Source organism: Camelus dromedarius, chromosome 8 (assembly GCF_036321535.1).
Source record: "Camelus dromedarius isolate mCamDro1 chromosome 8, mCamDro1.pat, whole genome shotgun sequence".
NCBI lineage: Eukaryota > Metazoa > Chordata > Mammalia > Artiodactyla > Camelidae > Camelus > Camelus dromedarius.
The window spans coordinates 15,354,755-15,372,673 of record NC_087443.1 but is presented as its reverse complement, the minus strand read 5'-3'; the positions used below and the strand labels follow the sequence as shown (position 1 = coordinate 15,372,673).

General features: G+C 44.2%; 1 pseudogene; it reads right to left on the bottom strand.

Annotated features, from left to right (window-relative positions):
- Positions 1–17,919, bottom strand: part of LOC105101452 (CDK5 and ABL1 enzyme substrate 2-like) — a 54,565-nt pseudogene that overhangs the window by 15,565 nt on the left and 21,081 nt on the right.

Here is a 17,919-nt window from a genome sequence, read left to right as displayed (position 1 = left end):
ACTTAATACTTTCTTAAACTCATAAACATCTCTCTGCTCCCCATAGTGAGGCCATTAGTTTCTGTTCATCTTCATCTCTACTTAAATGGTCCACACATCTTTCACTAGGAGAAAAGAAATGAATATACATTAGCATGTCTCATCACTTCAATACTTATCCCCTTAACTAACATATAAAAGCCATCTGTACACATGCTATGAATATGCTAGAACTTCTCTGAATACTATTTATTCTAAGTTTTATTCTGTGAGATGTTAAAATATGAGGCTGTAATTTATTTTTTTATTTCCATAACTCCCCCATATCAAACTGTCAATGGCTTTATTTTTAAAAGATTTTCAAGATGGTACTAACAAGAACAGATCTTTTCAAACTGACGTCATTATTCTTTGAAGTACATGAATTTTCTTCAAGCTTTAAATAATATATTAAAATGCTTTATATATATATATATATATATAAAGGTAATATATATATTACCTTTATAATATGATCTAGACCACTCCAAGAGCCAGAGTTCTTCTTTAAACAAGTCTCCTTCTCATTTAGAACTAAGGGACAGTAACATGTCCATAGCCAAATGTCCAGCCTGAAAATCGGAAACACCATTAATGATTATTGATGCACAACAAGAATTCTGAAGCAACAACTCTAGAGATTTTTATTAAAAAAAAATACTGCATGCTACCAGCCCATAGTATTTTGGCCGGTTGTGTAATTAGGTTTGTTTGTTGTTTACTATTAATTTCTTTTTCAATGGAGGTACTGGGGATTGAACCCAGGACCTCATGTATGCTAAGCATGCTTTCTACCACCAAGCTAAGACACCATAGCATTTTTATAACACACTAAATGCCTTTTTCTGTTAACCTAAACTTATTTAAATTGGTATCAGAAAAATCTTGAACTGTAGAAGTTTTTTTTTTTTTTACCGTTGGCTTATTTCAGAGAAAATCCATTATTTCTAGTAGTTGATCATTTGCTAGTTCAATAAAATACATATTGCTACTGTTATTTCTACCATATAGAGGCTCAAGGGTGAGACCGACAAACCAAAGGGTACATGTATTTCAACTACAGATCAATATATTGAATTAATTTACCACAAAAGTTGTAACAAGCAACATTGCATAAACAGGGTGTGGGTGTGTCTAAACTTTTGCCTGATGGTAAAAACGTCTCTTACTGCTATGCTTTATATTTTTCTATTTTCAAAATAAGCCTGTTTTCATGTATTTATCAGTTAACTGTATTCTACTGTGAGCCCCCGTCAAATATTCCTTATTTTCCAGCAAAGTTTCTTGTCTTTTTTCACATTGTTCTATATATGTTCTTATCTATTCTGAATAAAAATCCTTTGTTATCTTTAGGGCTTCAGATTCACCAGTTTTAAACTACACCGCAGCGGTAGCAGCTTGAATACCCATCATGCGGCCACCATGACAGTATTATACACAAATAATGACCGAGGGCCACCAGTAGAGGGAGCACAGAGCACTCAGAACCTTATTTATAAACCAGTCTACTTTTCCTTTTTCTTCATTTTCCTTTAATTTTTTTTCCTTTTTTTTTTATTGTATCTTTTAAAAACACACATAGCCACACTCCAATAAAGGGCAAACTGGTTCCTGCTGAAATAAAGAAGCTTTAGTTTATCAAAAGAAATGCTTTAATTAGCAAAGCTGAAAAGACCTGATTTCCTTCCCAAAGTGTCTTTCCTTTGAAAGAAGCAACTTTATATTAAGTTTTCCTGACCTATTTGAAACTGAATATAACTTAGGTATTTAGAAATGTAAAAAAAATCTAATCAACAAAAATCTTAGTATTATTAGATTTAGAAGAGATCTAAAGACTTTATTTTATTCTTTATAAAAAAAGCAAGGTTGATGTGCAAGGTGATAAATATAAAATGAGAATTCAATACTGTAAAAACAGATTAAACTTTACCCAATTCTCATTCTAAGGCCCTGAAAGAGTAAAGTAATGAGATCAGTTCAGGTAAGTCAGCTCATGAGTCACAGCAGTGAAGCTTAAGACTAATGAGGCTTTCTTCATTTAGAAAAGAGAGTACATAGCAATTTGGTGTTAATATAGCAAAGATTCACAAGATTTTATGCAAAAGGGGGACTTTATTGTTTGTTTCTATAGGTATAAAAAGGACTGCTTGCTATATTCAGTATACTATAAGCTAGTATTTAAAAGTAGCCTACAGTTCAGACATTTTATTTGAAACTGGAATAGTCCTCAAAAAGTTAAAAGCACAACCAAATCATTAATAAGAATACTACTCAGCAACTGTGAGCTCTTGGATATTTGAATTATATTTATTATTCTAATAATATTAATATTTTAAGTTATCTTTCCACAGCACATCAGGAGTAGTCATGTATTTCAAGGAAGAGGTCAAGTAACTAATAAAACAAACAACACTTATGTGTAGGGGATAGTCACTCTATAAAGCAATGTCTATTGTAAGATTTAAAACACACACAAAATTCAAGAATAGTTGAAGTGGGGGTGGTGTAAAAAGAGGCATCCTGACATTAGCAACTGTGTTTGGTTTTAATCATGTGGTTAACTCTTTAACACAATATAACAAAGTTATAATGGTATTTACCATCCTAATAAATTCAACGAATGATGGAGAAAATTCAAGGAACGTTTATCATCATGTTATTCAAGAGAAAACACCTGGAAAGAATTGAAAAGTACAACACTATGGGAGACAAAATAGTAATAAAGGTATATTTATTCAATCATGCAGCAAATAAAAATTACAGGCTCAAATTTCTACCATTAAGAATTAGTATATGTAAAAATATTAAAAGTACTTTTAAAAGTAAAATATGTTTCAAAAATAGCATACAGATCGTTTGGTAGAAGGTAGAAGGATTGCTTATCTACAATCTTACCACTTTTCTAATTTTTGTAATTGAAAGGCCTGAGTACACGTCAATTTTGTATCCTGCCTTTTAATGGTAACTCATTTTCCCTCTCAAACCCCACTCTACCTGAATCTATTCCCTACTCTATCTTAACTAAACACAGCAATAACTCTAAGTCATATGTGGCTAACACAAAGCCTTCTGCAATTTTTGAGGCAAATGCTGCAGTCTTCAGTTTTGCGGGCAGAAGAAAAACCAATGCTTACATAGTTCAGATGTTGGAAATACATAAATGTTGGGAATATTTAACAATTTTTTTTTTTTTTTTTTAGTGACAAGACCAATTATCTTCTACTGGCCTACCAATCTTTAAGAAAAGCTTTAAAGAAGCCAGAAGAAATTAGAAATAATATCAACCAAAAGCAACACAGTCAACTTAGGGAGTTACATTGAGCATAAAAGTAGCCACAGCCATGACCCCTAGGATAAGAGAAATTGCTCCAGAGAAGGGCTGATGCCCAGGAATCTTCCTTCCGAGTCTTGATCTCTTACAGCAGTTGATCAGACATCCTGAGATACTCTGGAATAAGTGAATGCTCACTGAAAATGGCTTTTGAAAATCCTTTGAATCTTTATCCCTGAAACCTACAAAGAGTAAGAATTCAGATCCCTAGTAGCCTCAATGTAGTTACATTAAAACAAACAAACAAAAAAGCAAAAAGGAAAAGGATTAGGCAAAATGCAATAAAAATTGTCACCAGGAAAAACACAACTAAACTAAACTAAACTAAATACTGATGGGCCAGTTTAGGAACATCAGGCAGGGAACAGAATTACGTTGAGCAAAACCTCACAAGAATTTACCAAATTATAAACAAGGGTTTAAATGATTTGTTGAAAGTCACACAACAACTATGACTAAAAACTTCCTGAAAGTAATTTTCACTTTATGAATGGAAAGAAGGAAACCACCATTGTACTTTCTAGATGAAGGTGCTTCTTCTGCACAGTTTCACAGAGCCTTTGGATGTTTACTTTAATTTTATTCATGTCTTTTTCATTCAACAGCTTAGCTCAAGAAGCATCTTGTTCCAGTACTAAAAGTCAAATTATTTGATCTAGGCTAGCTCTATCAAGATCCATGTTCAAAAGATCTCTACTCAGTATGTACATGAGGGCAGCTGTAAAAGGGGCAGATTCAACAGACAAAAGAAAAAAATCAGCAATTAGGGATATTTTCAGGAGATAAGATCATTTTGACACTTGTTCATATTTTAGAAAGCTTGAAAATGTATTCAGTGAAAACTCCCCTCTTTAAATATTCTAGGGAAATGTGAATTAAATAAATACATTAATAAAACACTGCTGCTTAAAATTTTCCTTTCTTCAGAACTTTCCTACATAAATGCTTCTAGCTCTGGGGCATCAAAGTGCTAAATGAAGGGTTTACAAAATAGTTTTTCAGCTAAATATAATCCTATCTTAAAATATCCTTTACTCTGTGTTCTTTATGATATAGTAAAGTTTTAGTTTACAATCAATAACTAAATGCAATGGTGTAAGTGTAAAATCTGTATCAGAAACAGCTATTTTTCATGTGAAATAAACACAGCTGAGTTTGTGTCCATATATAAAGCTAGGATGCTCAAAGAAGCATATTTACACTCGTTTCTTTACAATAAACCTATCAGGTCCGGCTGAAGCAAGTAATTGTTAGAGAACCATTAATATATTCTCAAAATCATTCATATCAGGTAGAGTTAGCACACTCTGCTTATAATAAAATCTACAAGTATTGAAGGTGATGTAGGTAAGCATTAATATAACAAAAAGGTCTATGCTGGGATATTCTAATATATGGAATATTCTGTACTTAACACATTTCAATGCACAGAAACACAATTAATTATCTAAAGATTTAAGCTTTGAATCCTCAAAATTCTGACTAGGTAACTAAATGTTTACAGAGCAACAATTTCTGGAAATTAAAAGGGCATAGGTGTTGGGATATTTCCTTGAACAAAAAAAATTCCATCTCAAAATACCGCTATTGATCATGATTAATAATGATTTTTTTCCTAACTTTGAAAATGTTAAACCCAACTTTTATATATATGCTTTACTTTTAAGAGAAAGTGTCAAAATCATAATGAAAATGAGGAATAGATTCTTTTTCATAATGGGCTATGTCCTATATTCAACGTCCAAACAAAATGTCAAAAATATTTTTTAGTATCTTTTTACTTTTTTCCATGCTATTAACATCAAAAATAAATAATTTTTTCAGTACTTTTTAACTAGAGAAAATCAATACTTACAGAATTAGAATCTCCAGTGTGGTATGCTAGCTATGATAACTAAATAGTGTTTTAATAGTATAAACTGACAAGTTAAGGGGGGAAAAGGTCATTAGAAAATAACCTTAATTTATTAAGAGAAAATTTCGGCATTAAGCTCTAAATATTTAGCAAATAAGACTAACTCAACCCATAATTAGGAAATATTTATAGATGAATGAAGGTATTTTTTTAATAGCCAAATAAAGTACAATCTTTAAATAATGCTTCTCAATTCCAGAAACTTAAATCCCTGATGACATTGGGAATCATCCAAGGTGTTAAAGACCATTGCTAGCATCCCATGTGCTCTCAGGTACATTCTAAAACTGGGCGTGGCACATTTAGTAGTCAAGCTCATAACACTAGAAGAAAAGAGACTAGGTTAGGGGGCTGAAAATATCTAGTGCCTTAGTATTTTGTTTACATAGTACCAAAACAAGCAAAAGGACACGAGTTGGGGTGAGGAGGTATCAAAGCATTGCTCATACAGATCACAATATAAAAAACATGGGTAAGCCAAATTATTAAAAACTTACTGATGTATACTATGTGATTATGCATGCTATATTAAAAAATATAAATAACACATAATCGCCTGTAGTGTATTCCTTACATTATTACTACCATTAAATTAAAGGCAAAAAAAAATCTCAGCTATCTTTCATAATGCTTCTGATTCATAAAGATTATAAATATCTACTGGGACATACTCCAAATGTCTGGATAATTCAATCAAATCAAGACATTCAATCCATTATAGTATATAAGAGATGATCCAAAGCAAAATGTACTTCAATCAAATTTACCATTGGCATGTGTAAAATTTGGGGCTAAGGTTAGCATAACACTTCTTTTAAGCATCTGGAAGCTGAATCCTATTCTATACTTTTAAACGGTCTTATCATCCAACTTTCCTTCATCCATGTAGAATTAAGTCTCTTAAATCAATCCCATTTTAACATCACTATATCCTACACCTATGATAACGAAATCACAAATGTTTAGCTTTACCCTCTGAGGAAATTTTAATGAGAAAGAGGAGGCATACAATTACCAAATATAAAAATAAGATCTAAGGCATCATGTGTTTAGAGGCTGAGTGCACTTTAAGTCACTTAACAAGTACTGATTGTCACCAGTTAACTTTTGATTTTCACCAAATTCCACTACATCCTGAAGTGCTTCACATGCTGAACAACAGTATCTAACTGCCAAGAAAACAGAAGTCCACTTCTTTGGTAACCATGAAGTAGTATAGTTACATCCGTGGGCTTGCTGGGCTCTATTTAAAAGCGTACAGTTTATCAGACAGCAACCAAATCAAATGCTGTAAAAACACTGGTAGTAGTAGGATAAGTTCGTTGTTCAAAGCTGAGCACCAGGGTACTAATATGTGTTCAGGACATTAAAAGGCTATAACACACAAAATTCTACCCATGTGCAGTAAAACTGTATATAGCTGCTGTCTTCTTTGTCATCTTCTTTGCATTTCAGTACAGTAACTATATCTTGGTAGAGCTGAGGAGGTATTGTCACGGTGTTTATCACAGTGTTTATCACTTTGGGTGGTGGTGCAGGAGCCTTAAGAACTCCATCATCTTTTTGATTTGGTTCCTTTGAAGACAGCCTCACATATTAATAAAGGTATTAAATTAGTTGTTCTAAATAAATATATAAAAATAGCAACATCTCATCTAATTGGCAAATTTAGTTTAAGAATAATAATCCCCTCTCCCCCTGCCAAAGATAAAGGTCGCTAGGGATAGTTTAAAAATTTTATGCCCTACAAGGTGAGACCCAAAATGCTTTATTCACAAAAGAACCACTCAGGAATTCCTTCTGGTCTTTTTGACCTTACATTTCATACAATTTGTTATGTGCCCCAAGACCATTAGAAGGAACACAATTACATACATAAATAGCACTTAGAAGCAGCTCAGGATGGACAGGAAAACTACAACAGATAGAAAAATTTTTAAATAGAGGCATCTGTATATTAAGGTAGGAAAAACCAGCCATCATCTGCACAATGATGGTTCTATACTAGTAAAAGGAGTATAATATATCAACTTAAGAAGACAAGGAACTGTACATTGTATATTAGAATGATTTCTATCCCTATTTTTGTTATTATAAAGTACTCATTCTTTGATTGCTCCAGATGGCTGAAGTGTTACCATTAATCAGAAGTATTAATATATGGTCCTATCAGTTATTCTGAAGAAAATAATTTGATAAGAATCTGTTTCAAATGTGTTTTGAATTGAAAGGTATTACTGGAATGCAGGAAAAAGTTCTGCTCTGAAAGCAAATTAATCACTCAAAGCCACTTGAAGATTAATGTAATTTATAATACAGCTCTTAATACAAATATGAAATACACAATACTGCATTTCCATAAAGTGTGGGTCAGGAGTAGTCTAATATTTTTTGAGGTTTTCATTTATAAGCTAGTAACACCAGAATTTCTGTTATTCTGTCCACAATCTTTACTTTTCCAATGAATAAAACTAAAGCCACTAAATTTTAGTGAGGAAGTCACAAATAAACTATTAGAAAAGCCAGAGACTCTCAAATTATGAATGAAGATAGCAACTGATTAATTAATTTATAATTCATTACACAAACATGAAATGGTAAAGCACAGCTCACTTACCGTGACACTCTGAGGCTTGCTACTGGTGGCCCAGGTAGTTCTGAGTCTGGATGGCTCAAACGTCTGGCATTATATAGAGCTTTTGTAGGAGACTAGAGAAATGAGAAAAAGGTCAACTGTTTCCACCTTACTTTGGTGCCTTATAAAATTACATTAAAAAAATAAAATCATAAAGAATAATTGAAATACAGAAATACACATCCTAGACAGAGGACAGACAGTACCTGGCCCTATAGCAGACATGGAGTCGCTAGCCTTTTCTGCCACAAAATCAACACAAGCACTCAGGGAAAGGGTACCAGGTCCCAGCCTATCTCCTAATGGCTTTATGTTCTGAGAATGTAGAAATGGTACAAACACAGAAGGGGAAGGAGACAACTGACATGTGATGCAACTAAAGTTTTAACTTTTCAGAAGTCACAGCTAGTTCTATATTATATTTATCTTAGGATTCTGCAGCTTTTATTTATTTATTTATTTATTTATTTTTGAGGTATAGTTGGTACACAACATTAGGTCAGTTTCAAACGTGCAACATAATGATTCCATACTTGTAAATACTGTGAAATAACCACCAAAACAAGTCAGTTGGTGAGTCTGAGCTGGTACTGTCTGCCACATAACAGGCCAGTGAATCAAGAGAGGAGTTGTTGGGACAAGGAATAGCAACTTTATTCAGAAAACCAGCAGATGGAGATAACAGCAGACTAGTGTCCCAAAAAGCCTTCTTACTTGAGTTCAAATTCAAGTTTCTTTTATACTAAAAGGGGAGTGGTTGTGGTTGGTTGGTGCAAACCTCCTGGAACCTGAATACTTTCTTTGCTGCTGTTGATCTGGTCACAATGTTCCTATAAATCTCCACAAGATCAATGTTTTTCTGTTTTGCAAATTATGTGAATGGAAAGGGAAAGGTGTTCTTCTTCAGGGGTCAGAGCCTTGAGAAAAGGCTCTCCTATACATTTCAGGCTAGAGACAACATTCTCTTAGTGATTACTTTGTAGCAAAACCAGTAGAATACAAAGGTTAAAATGAAACAGATCAATATGGAGTCAGGTTTGTTCTTCCCTATTTGAAGCCTAGATGAACATCTATCACCATACATGTGTAAACAATAGGACATTGACATCACACACAGTGAGGGGAAGGACCGCAGACACCCCAGGACCTGCAGGAGGTCACAAAGCAGTGCACCCCACCTCCTGGCCATCAGGTGCTCCTCCCTTCAGGACTTAAGGGTGTGAAGAGAGGTCCCAGTCACACCACATCCACAGGGACCCTCAGGAAACCTGGGAGGGAGGGGTTCAGACCCAGGGTCCTCTCCCTTCTTACGCCTGAGCCCATGCCCCAGCAGGCTGGTCCCAACCCTTCCCTCACTGCCCAAAACACCACCAACAGCTCAGCCCACTCTATCCTACACTCGCTACACTCCTGAAACACTCGCTTCCTTTACTCAAAGCCTCCTGACCTTTGGGCCAGCACAAGTGTTCCTCCCCCAGAAAGCCTTCCCACACTGCCCAGCCTCATCTGGTCTCCTTCCTGACCCCGTGGGCACAGCACAGAGCTCAGAGCCTGGCTCTTTCCCTCCTAATGCAGCCCACGCCAGAGAGCTGTCAAGTCCTCAAAGTCTGAGGTCTCCTGGAATCCACTGTGCAGAAAGGTCTGGTCACCAGGTGTGGCCCCATGGCTTCCAGCCCAACCCCGATCCCCAGAACACCTTGGGGATGGGCAGAGAGGCCCCACCCTGTGTGGCTGCTCTCACTTCCTGGGGGCAGGAAAGAGAAGGTGGAGGGCACGCTGGTATTGTGTGGACCCAGCCTCCTTTCTCTTCTTCAGGTGACACCACCCATGTCCCCTCTGCCCCTTCCACTCTCAGCTCAGGGGCTGAGGTGGCCCCAGGGCATCCCACTCCACTGGCACCAGGACTGATCCAGATGAGACTGTCTCCATGCTGGACCCATGAGCAGCGATCCTGGGACCCTTGGGAGGCTCTTGTTAAACATTCTCCCTCTTCCTGTGGGGAAGCACCAGGGGGCTGGACTGATTAGACATGAGCGTGAAACAGCCTGGGGGCTCTCAACGGATAGGGCTGCCTGGCAGGGAGGCCCACCCCTGGGAAGGCAGGGACAGGGTGTGTGGAAAAGGAGGCGATGTCCCAAGGATACTATTTGGGCCCCTGGATCCAGCCATGCCTGAAGTTACACAACCTGAGGCCTTTTCCATTATATGGCCTGATAAACATCCCTATTTTCTTAGGCTGGTACAGGTGTTCCTGACACCCACATGACTAATATAACTAACACAGAGAGTGACTTCAGGCCCTCGGCAGGATCCCCTGGTGTAAGGCTAGAGGGTGATATTCTCAGGTGGTCCAACTTAGCAGTCCCACAAGCACACAGGGGGGCAACAGCTTCCTCGCAGACATATGAGGCAGAAACTCTCCACATCACCCAGGGCACCGTAGCTCAGCCTTCTTGTCATGGAAGTGGGGTTCCTGATGGGAAGGGGCTCTCTAAGCAGATGATCCTTGGACCCTCCCACCACCAGGGTCTCAGCCCATCTGCAGGTGTTATGCCTGGGAGCTCACTAGGACACAAAGGCAAGCACTCCTGTGTGTTTGCAGGCCCACACATGTACATGCCATAGGTACAGTCACACAGCCACTCAACAAACACTTGCTCTGGCCCTGCATTGCTGGGTGTCCTGATACACAGAAAAAATGGTGCCTGTGCTCCCAGACCCCACAGGTGACCCCTAAGACATGCGGGGAGATGGGCGGGATGGCATGGCCGCAAAGAGAAAGTCCCAGCCCCCTCAGGTAACAGAGTAGCCAGGGAGGGCTTCCTGTAGTGTCCCAGAGGCAAGGCTGGAGCAGAGCTGGCACGCAGTCCCTGTCCAGCTGCACCCCGCCATCTAGGAGCTCCTCTGGAGCACTTGCCAGCACTGCTCAGTGGGTGCTGATACTCATCACAGATGCATGCTGTCCTCCCTTTAATGAAGGTCCAGGAGCTAAGCAGCCTGACACAGCTGGACCCCAGAGCTGTGCTCCCCAGGCTCCTCCTGATGAGGATTCCATCATTAACTACAGAGCTTCAAAGCCCCTTCAGCCCTGGCTCACCTGGAGGGTTCTAATTCCTGCTTCCTCAGAGGCCAACGTGGCAGAGTCGGCAGCTGCATTCTTGCAAATGGGCACTGCTTACCCACTGTGCAGGAGTGTGGGGCAAGGGATCTGGCAGCTCAAGCAGCCATGCTCGCCAGCCCCACACCTCCAGTTGCTCCCCTCTCTCCCCAAGTCATCATCCCCATTTCACACATGTGGAGACTGAGGCCAGAGTCAGTGGGCTCCTGAGCCCACCAGAGGATTCCCAGGTGGGAGACAACAATGGAAACCCAGACACAAATGAACATGTTTACAAAACAGAAAGAGACTCACAAACACAGAAAACAAACTTACGGTTACCAAGGGGAAAGCAGAGGGAAGGGATAAATTGGGAGTGTGGGATGAGCAGATAAAAACTACTACATACAGAATAGACAAACAACAAGGCCCTGCTGTAGAGCACAGGGAGCTACACTCACTAACTTGTAATAACCTATAATGAAAAAAATATCTATATGTGCATAACTGCATCACTGTGCTGTACAAAATAAACGAACACAACATTATAACATTATAAATCAACTGTACTTCAATTAAAAAAAAGAGTGGACCTGGAAGAACCCAGATTCCAGCTTATACCCAATACCCACACAGCCACACAGACCCCAAGTCCAGCACCTGGAGCCCAGGGTGAGCATCTACTTCCCCTGGGTAACCTTCCTTCCCTCACCACCCACTCCCATCCCCACAGGCACATCTCAGAGGGGATGGACAGACCAATGGCCCTGAGCCCCTGACAGGTGGGGCTCAGATGGCGAAACACCTTTAAGAAATGAGTCCCCCAAAATTATTCCCCACTCCAGATGGTGAGCATGGGAAACCCCCTCAATGTGACTGTAGCCTTTGTGCTGGGCCTTAGCATCCCCCATGGAAGTGGCCACTGGCAGGGAGAGGCTGTGTCATCAGCTCCTATATTTCTTGCTAGCAGAAACCTTCAAATCCAGAAGCTGACCAGGAAGGAAAGGCCAGCATGAGGTGGCAGGATGGGGCAGCTATAAATGCAACAAGCCCCACATGCTGTGGGACCACAAGTGGTTCTCAGCATGATCCCAAGCTTGAAGGGGTCTCAGAGAACAGAAGTCTCATGTGTCCATCTGTCCTATTATCCATTCAGGGGCTTTTACTGAGCACCCATGACCGACAGCACACCAGGCTTGGCTCTATGAACTGAGCAGTGAATGAGACAGACGAGTCCCCGCCCTCACAGACCTGATGCTCCTCACAAATAAATGAATAACATAATTACAGGTGGGGAAGCTGGCAAAGAAGGAAAAGAAGGCTTTGTCGGGGAAGAGAGGGACACACATAATGGAGCCAAGGGGAGCTTCTCTGAGAAGGTGAGATCTGAGGAATAGCTGAGCTGAGGAGGAGCCTGTCATGTGAAGGGCCTTCCAGGTGGGGGTGGATAGCATGCACAAAGGTCCCGAGGTGGGAGCCTGCTTCACCTGTTGGGGATACAGGAAGAAACGAAACGTGGCTGCAGCAGAGATGTCAAGAGGCGTGGCGGCAGCGAAGCAGGTGAGCTCAGCCCTTTTGGGGGTACTTGGGGGCTTTCAGGCCCTGATAAGGGGTCTAGATTTTACTCTCAGTACTGCAATGAGGCATTGAAGGGTTTCAATAGAAGAGGGAGGTGACTGAATTAATTTTTCAGGTAACGGCTGCTGCATGGACAGAGGCTTGGAAGGGAGAGCAGAGGCAGGGAACACTAAGTGACCACAGGGATCAAGGCTAAGGCTGGGGTCATGTCGGTGGAGGTGGTGAGAACTGGACAAAGGCCTGAGATTGGGTGAGGGTTACGTACATAGTGGGAGGGCAGGCAAGGAACAAGGAGAATGCCGGCTCGGCTACAAATCCTTCACGTTTCCCCCATCCAAGTACTAACCAGGCCCAACCCTGCTTAGCTTCCGAGGTTCCTTCACATTTGTGAAGCAAACCCTGTTTCCCTCTGCTCTCTATATAATCCCCCACGCTCCCCAGGGCTGTCCGATACGATGCTCACACAGCTCTGGGCACAGGGGTCCACAGATGCTGGGTATTGAGAGATGCCTCCGCTTTTTAACAGGAAATCACCAGGAGCCTGTACTAGATGACAGCTGCCAAGCACACCACATTCCTCCCCTCAGTGAGTTTCCTGGGCTGGCTCCCAGGGCCACCCAGGTGACTGCCCACAAGGCTTCTACAGTGAAGGAAGGAGGAATGGAAAAGTCTGGAGTCTAGGCCCTAGAAGACCCCCTGTGCTGTGATTCTGTAAAGTCCGTATATAAAGAGTGTACATGGGTAGAAACAGAACACAGGATGGAGTGTGGGGCAGAAATGCAGCCATTAGTGGTACATCAGTGATTCCCCCCAGATAAGATCCCGTGTCCCCTGCTTACTGCCCAGTGACCCCATGTGGATCCACAGAGTAAGCTGGGGAGCTGAGCAGTGGGATCAGGCCAGGACTGGTCTACTGAGCATTTTGGAGGTGGGTAAGAGAGGCACAGATACCCTGTGGGCTGGCTCAGGGCTGGGAAGGAGAGACAACCCTCTGGAAGGCATGACTGAGACTCACAAGCTCAGCAGGCTAGACTATAAACAGGCAGGTGTGAAGTCACACACTGGAATCAGTCACCTGCACAGGCTCCAGGAGGAGTTCTCTGATGCATCACCCTTTCTTGGGCAAAAGCCCTGGGCTTGAGGACCTGAGCCTCACTCAGAACCATAGCAGGAGTACTCACTAGGGCTTCATTAGTGTCAGCAGAGCATCCAGGGCAAGCAGTGACCATGTCTCTCCCCCTGCACTGGTCAGACAACCTGAGGACAGTAACTGTGGCTCCTGTTTCCTGAGCGCCTCTTTAGTGCCAGGCACCAGCTTAGTTCTCCACTGTCATTACCTAATTTGGTCCTGGAGACAACCTGTTAAGGGAGGTACCACTGTCCCCAGTTTGTAGGCAGGAAAGCTGAGGTCAGCAAACTAAGTCCCTTATCAAGAGACATCAGGGATGCTGTGTGTTAAGTGGGGCAAGGACAGAATGAACAAATCCAAAAGAGAACCAAGTGAGAAATATTCAGGCTGCAGGATGTGAAGCCTGAAAAAGTCAACGGGGCACAGTGGCTGTCTTTAAACATTTAAAGGGCTGAGGGGTGGAGAGAGCCTCAGGTCAGTGTATCCCAGTGTAATGGCCCTGGGAGCTGCAGGGATCTCATCCCACATGTATGGGCCCTGAGGCCCTGAGGGGCCAACTCCTCAGCAGAGCCCAGGATGGAGGGAGAGGTGAGTGAGGGCAGGGGCCCTGGAACCACCCAGGACTGACGGGGAGCAGCACCTGATGTCTGCAGCCATGACAGGGAAGGCAGCCAGGACCCCGGGGCTGAGCCAAGTCAGGGCCCCTCAGCACCTGGCACCAGTCTCGCAAGATGGGCACCACTGTGACAAGCCCTGGGAGCCCAGCCCAGTTTCAACTTCAGGTCTCAGAGCTTTGGGCCTGGAGCTCAGACTAGGTCCCAGAGTATGGCCCCTCCCTTCCTCCTAGGCCTCTGGATACTGAGACAAAAGGATGGAAAAAAGGCCCCAGCCCCAGTCCATCAGCAGAGGTAAGGCAAGACCTAATGCCTCTGCCTTTGCACCAAGAAGAAAGGCCGTGTGGGGAGGAGAGAGCACAGAGACAGCCTGCCAGGCCAGGCCAGGGCTCAGCCTGCAGGGGCTCAGGCCATGTCAGGGCCGGCACATGGGCAGACTGAGCCAAGAGCTCTAGCCAAGGGCCCAAGGAGAATGGTGTCTTGCCAGCAGAGTCCAAGTCTCTGCCCTGACCTGGGGGTTGATAGACCCAGGCAGGGCCCAGAGACCAAGGGTTGTCATGCACACTTGTCCAGGGAATAGGAGAACAGAGCAAATGGTAGCCAGGACACAGAGAACCAAAGTCCACTTAAGGTACAATGTGCCACCACCCAAACCCTTAACCCCACCATGGGGCTCAGCACGCCACTGCTGGGCACCCCAGTGGACAGCTGCTTGCCAACAGCCTCCTGCCTGCTGTGTGTACATCACCTCTCTAGATCCACCACCACAACACTGAGGTAGCCCCACTTAACAGACACTGAAACTGAGGCTTGGACTGGGCAAGTGACCTTTAAATATCACACAGCAGATCAGTCACAGAGCTGGGATTTGAAACCAGCTCTGCCTGACCCCTTCCCACCAAATAGAGCAAGTTATAGGCTCTACAGCCAGCTGCTTGGGGGCTGGACCAGGCTGGCTGGACTGTGGCCCCGATGCACACTCAGAACTGTCACGCTGCAGCAAGACTGCAGTTCCAGGCAGCAACAGGATCAATATCAACCTGCTTCCCTGCTCTTCTTCCCCCTAGCCTGCCCTGGCCCAATTCCATTCCTTTCCTGGTCAAACAGCACCCACTTCTGGCCCAGGCAGGGATGGCAAGAGAGCACAGCTCCTCCAGACCTGGAGGAGAAGGGCAGACAAGGCAGGCCAAGGCACAGAGGGGCCATGAAATGCTGTGCCTCCAGGGTTGTGCTCCTGAGAGGGGAGACCACAGGACTGGGTGCCAGAGGCTCCTCTGTAGGTAGTGAAGAAGACACCAGCCCATCCAGGTCAGGGGAGGTGTACCATCCCAGATACACAGCGCACAGACACACCCACCCACAAACACTCAAAACAAAGAGGGCCCTGAGCCACACACACCTGTGCCACCAGCATTGGGAGCACACACTGGCCCATAGAGCTGGAAATGAGCCTCACAAGCCTGCGACGTAGTCCGGAAGGAGCCCAGCGCACCTGCTCACAAACTCTCCACTCCAGCCCCGCAGTGCAGAGCACTCCCTGTGCCATGGCTTTGTGAGGCCAGGGAGGGAGCGTGTACCTTGCATAGCACCGCAATTGCCCAGGGGCACAGCGGGCCCTGCGCAGCCCAGCTGGTAACAACCCCACTGGTCCCCAGTGCTGTGCCACCTGGCAGGCCCCATCCCTGTTAGCCCTGGGCACAGCGGCCAGCCACTCAGCTTCCTGCAGGGCCTGAAAAGGATTACTGACCTCGATGAGCTTGATGGAGTAGGTGATCTTCTAGCTCTACAGGATGTCATCGCTCAGGCTCAGGTCTGGTGGGGCCAGCTGGAAATGCCCTGTCATCCTTGGACACATTCTCCCAGAAGATGGCACCTGGAGGACAGGAGGGTCAAGACCAGGCCTAGAGAAGGCCTCACCTTCCTCACCCCACCCCCACCCTTGGCCTTCAGATCACGGTGCTGGCAGGACTGCAGGTTGCCAGGTGGTGGGAGTTCTGGATGGAGTTTCAGGTGGATAGGATAGTTTAAGGTTCTCCTTGGTCCACCAGCACAGAAATACACCTGCCCCCATAGGCCAACACACTTGACATCAGTCACACATGCACATGGCACATGCTGCCACCAGGTCACACAAGTCTTTCACAACCAAGCCACTTCATGTATGAGCCATGCGCCACAGAATGGAGTCAAGCTGGCATGACGTCAGGCAGCACCTAGAGGCACTGACATGGCCCCAGGAGTGCCATCCCAGGAGCCAGAAAATTTCCCCGCAGGGCAATGGCCCCGGCCCCAATCCCAAAAATGGACTAATGACTTCCTTCTGCCCTGCTGGCCTAGAGCAGAGCAAGCAGGTCCACAGTGGCTTTCCTGTGCCAGGGGGCTTTGTTATGTATGGACTTTTGATGACTGATGACAGGCAGCTCAGTGCCAGTCTGGCTGCCTGGGCTCTGCCTCCTGTTCTCCAACCCTCCCCACTTTTTCTGCTTCCATGTACATTGGGGGGTCTCTGGAAGGGGGGATTGGAGAATGTTCCTAGACTCACTGCCTTCTGACACAACAAAGCTGAGGAGCCCAGAAGGGGCCATTCTTAAACCATGAACAGCTCCTCCAGGGTGGCCTCCAGCTGGACCTTTGCATTCTTGCCTTGGCCAACTGTGTGCACTTGCACCTGAGATCAGTCAGACTCCCCAAAACCTGGCTCTGCAGCCTGGACAACTCTGGAGTCCTCCCTCCTCTCCAGGTCCTTAGGGTCATCATAGTCCCAGGGCTGGGCCCAATGATTCCCCAAGCTGGGGACTGGGCAGGAGGAGGGAGGTCCCCTTCCATGCTATACCCAGAGCTGCAACGCTGACCTCAGGACCCAATGACACCACTACTCACCACTGGGAAGCAGGCTTGGCCCAGGTCTCTGCCTGGGGATTGCAGCGCACCAAGCCCAGATCTAGTCCCTCACCACCCCTCAGACCCCTGCCTGGCCTGTCCCATCATTCATGCCTTCTCATGCCTCCCAACGCCCAGTTTCTCTGGGCTCCCTTGTCTTTCCCAACTTTCATAAAGACTACTGCCAACGAGCTCCCCCATAGCAACCCATCAGTCCCCAAAACCCACCCAACTATCTGGGATTTCCCCATGATGCTACCAGCTCCCACACACTCCCCATCCACAGGCCCCTTCCTCCTCTTTTCTATCTCCTCTTCTTTCCTCTCCTGGTTCTCCCTCCATTGGTCTCATCCTGCTCATCTTGCACACACACCCTCCCCCAACACACCACTGCCCAGGCTTCTCCCCTGGCTCTCACCCCCAAGACCATCTGCCAGCTCACAACACTTGGGGCACGGGAAACTCTGGGACTGTCCAGGGTTGGGCTGCCATCACCACAATCAGATACACACACAGTCCCACACATATACTGAGAGATACACAGATATCCAGGGAAACAGGCAGAAACTCTGTCCACTCTAACAGGCTGAGAGACAGTCATGCACTCACCAACACAAGCTAGGATGGCCCCACACACCCCAATGCTCTCTTACAGTGACATCAACATGGTGACAGGCACGTACACAGCGACACACACTGACAACACCCACCCATCCACATTC